Below are 3,574 nucleotides of genomic sequence, written 5' to 3' on the forward strand. Positions count from 1 at the left end.
AATCCTCCGAGGCGCCTGGAAAGAAGATGGCTTCGTGATTTTATATTATAAACTGTTTTTAGAGTTCTACTACTGGGTAGTTTCTGTACATCCTGTATCATATCATTATGTCATTTTGATCAAATTTACTGGTTGTATTTTTTTATACAGTTGTAAATATCAACAAATAAATAAAAAAAAAATTATTTATCATTTATGATTATTATTATTGGAAATTTCTTAATAAATATGGCTGTATAAAAATTAATTATATTCGTATTACACTTTACTTATATTTGAAAATCGAACATTAAGAACTATTTAATTTCTAAACAGACTACCTTAAAAAGGTTAAATTCATATTGAGTTGAAGCGGTACAAGCGGCCAGTTTAGGTATTTCGAATTTTTTTTATAATAATTTATTTATTGTTATTTACAACTGTATACATATAAATGCTACAAGTAAATTTGCTGTAGGTGAGATAGTGACATGATACAAACATGTGGAGAATCTACCCACTGATAGAACTCCAATAAAATTTCTAGAGGAGAAGATCTCGAGGCCAGACGCCTAGGAGGATTATTAGGTAATGAAGGAAAAGCCAGGTCAGAAACAAGTAGATTTGGGTGGTTGGGAAGTTTATTATGGAAGGAATGGTATCTGGTTCTGGCCAATCGGCAACATGTGAGATATCAGGAGGTCCTGATGGATGACTTAATTTGTGAAGTAAGGAGCGTTAAGGATTTTGGACTGTAAGGATTGGATTCTAGAGGAATTTGAAGGTTTAGTGGAGCTCCAAAGCTCAACTCCGTATGTCCAGATAGGCCTTATAATAGTCATGTAGATCAGTCTTTTGTAATGAATTGGCAATTTAGACCGTTTGTCTAGTAAATGTTGCAATAGTCGGAATCTACCAGCAGTTTCTTGTCTTTTTAGTCTTGTATGAGGATCCCATGTCAGTCGTTTGTCCAGATGTAGTCCTAAGTAACGGATCTGTTCGACAGGAATAAGTGGGGTATTATTAAAGAATACTATAGGGCAAGACGTAATGGGTTTACGTCGAAGGGTAAATGTGATGGTATTTCGAAATGAAGTTAATTAAACAACGGTACTAGAAGGAGAGGATTTGTTCAAGATGATGCTCAACTACTATATAGAAGTTAGGTGTACTCCAGGAGGGTTTCGGAAACCACAGAATTGATTCATGGCTACAATAATCAAATTTATTGTATGGAATATTTTTTTTTATCCTAAATTAAATTAAATCGAATTTTATAGAATTAAAAAAATCGATTACTGTTTTTTAAATTTAAATTTCAACCTATAAATAATAACAATAATAATAAAGGCTTACCGATCCCGAAGGTTCAATGCCGATACCACCAATCGCTCTCTGCATACATCCTTTCAGTGGTGCCCATCCAAACCCAATTCTACTAAATCAGTTTTAAGGCAATCCTCCCATCTACGTTTCGATCTACCCCTCGGACGTTTACCCGTTGGTTCAGTTGTCATTACCATTTTAGGGATCCGCTGGTTACTAAGCCCTACTACCATACTCGCCCATCTTATACACCGCATTGCTATAACTTGAATTATATTTACCGGGTGTAAGTCCCTTGATTCAGTGTTGTGTAATCTTCTAAATTCTCCCGTTAATTCATCTTTTTCGGTCCGAATATTTTGTGTAATTCTATATTTTCGAAAACCTTAAGACGCTCTTCATCCCTTAGTGTAAGAGGCTACGTCTCACACCCATAAAGAACAGTGGGAAGGATAATAGTTTTGTAAATTCTAATTTTTAAGTTTTTCGATAGAAAGCGATAGCTAAGCAGTTTCGAATTCAACCTATAAAACAATCCGGATAATTTTTTTTAATGTTAGCCTTTTAAGGAACATGATAGGTCGTTCTTCAACTGATATAATTGGAGAAGTTTGTCGGGGGGGTGGGGGGAGTGCGGTCAACATGCACATATATATTTATATTTTTAGTATAGGTATATAAGTTAATACTCACACTGTAATTCATATATAAGCCACTCACTATTTTTCATTGTCTGTCATTGTGTTCAATTTGTAGATTCAATTTATTTATTCAGTATTCTAGACACTACTTGCATATCTTATATTATACATATCTTCTTACCTACATGATATTATATTTCATCTGTCACTGTTTTCAATCTACTACCATCCAATTCCACAATTATCAATCAATTAAAAATTTTTTTAATTATTCAATTATCAGTGATCAATTTTTATCATTTATGATTTAATTCAATATTTTGTATAATTCTAAATTTGTTCATTCTATTTCTTCATTTTATGTTTCTCTAAATGTTGGTGTTATCTCTTTTGTTCTATAGCCCTGATGAAGACCTGAAATTCAGGTAGGAACGTCGGCATAAAATAAATAAATATGGTTTTGTTTATTTATGTTGTTCTTTGCTGACCGCACCCCCCGACAAACTTCTCCAATCATTAATCTACGGACAACTCAACAACTGATATAGTTCAACAAATAATTATGAGCTACAGGCGGATTCGAAATTGGTCCTGGAGTTAGCAGCGCCTTACTTACTCAGCTACTTCACTCCCTTAAATTCATATTAGAACAAATACAATTTTTTTTCAATACAAAATAAAATGTTTTTTATTTACTTTATCAATTTTTACGGAGAAAAACCTTCAATCAGTAGAAAAAGATATGTTGTATATTACAAATCTACCTGGAAGAACCTGTTTGCATATAGCAGGCTTCTTTATTATCCTTGACAAAAATCTATTTGGAAACCTTAAGAGTGTCTACCATTCGCTTGGCGAGGCTTGGGCCTGACGACAAAACCTCCTTTGATCTATTGTGTTTCCTTCCCAACCAAGCCTCCTTTCACACTCCTATTGCTTTTTATAAATCCTCTATATACCTGGAAAAATGAATATATAATATTAAAAACCTCTTTTTATCGCAATTCTCACATTAATCAATGTAACACAGGGACTATTTCATCAAATCAGTATATAATCTGACTTTTTTTCATATTATGACTAAATTTACAAAAATATCGCTTAAAGTCTTTGATATATATATATATGTATATAAACAATAATTCGCAAAATAATACTAATCATTACAGAGTTTTGAGGAATACTCAATTTTATTTTTATTTATATTGCTCAGCTGTCCTGTATTTTAGTCTTCACAAATAATTTAGTCTTCGTCGATAATAAATTTTTTTTATAATCTATTTCCATAAAATTTTTAAATTTTGCCAAAAAAAAAAATAATATTGGGAAACTTCTTAATTTTTTCAATTTTTAAAATTAATGGAATATTTCAAAGTAATTTTTATATTCTACAGTAGCTACAAATGTTCTGAGAAAAATTACCCCAAAACATAATCAGATGGGAATAAGCATGATTTAAAATAAGGAAATCTGTAATCTCCTTAAGTGTACTTATATTAATTACTTTATTATTAATTTTCTATTATATTTTAAACTTTTCTATATCCCCGCTCATTTGGTATATTTTTTTTCTTAATTACTTACACACATTGTATCCCATTATTTTATACTTTACTTTTCCTTTGTTT

The sequence above is a fragment of the Halyomorpha halys genome, unplaced genomic scaffold, assembly GCF_000696795.3.
Source record: "Halyomorpha halys isolate HHAL.00 unplaced genomic scaffold, Hhal_1.1 Scaffold142.1, whole genome shotgun sequence".
NCBI classification, from domain to species: domain Eukaryota; kingdom Metazoa; phylum Arthropoda; class Insecta; order Hemiptera; family Pentatomidae; genus Halyomorpha; species Halyomorpha halys.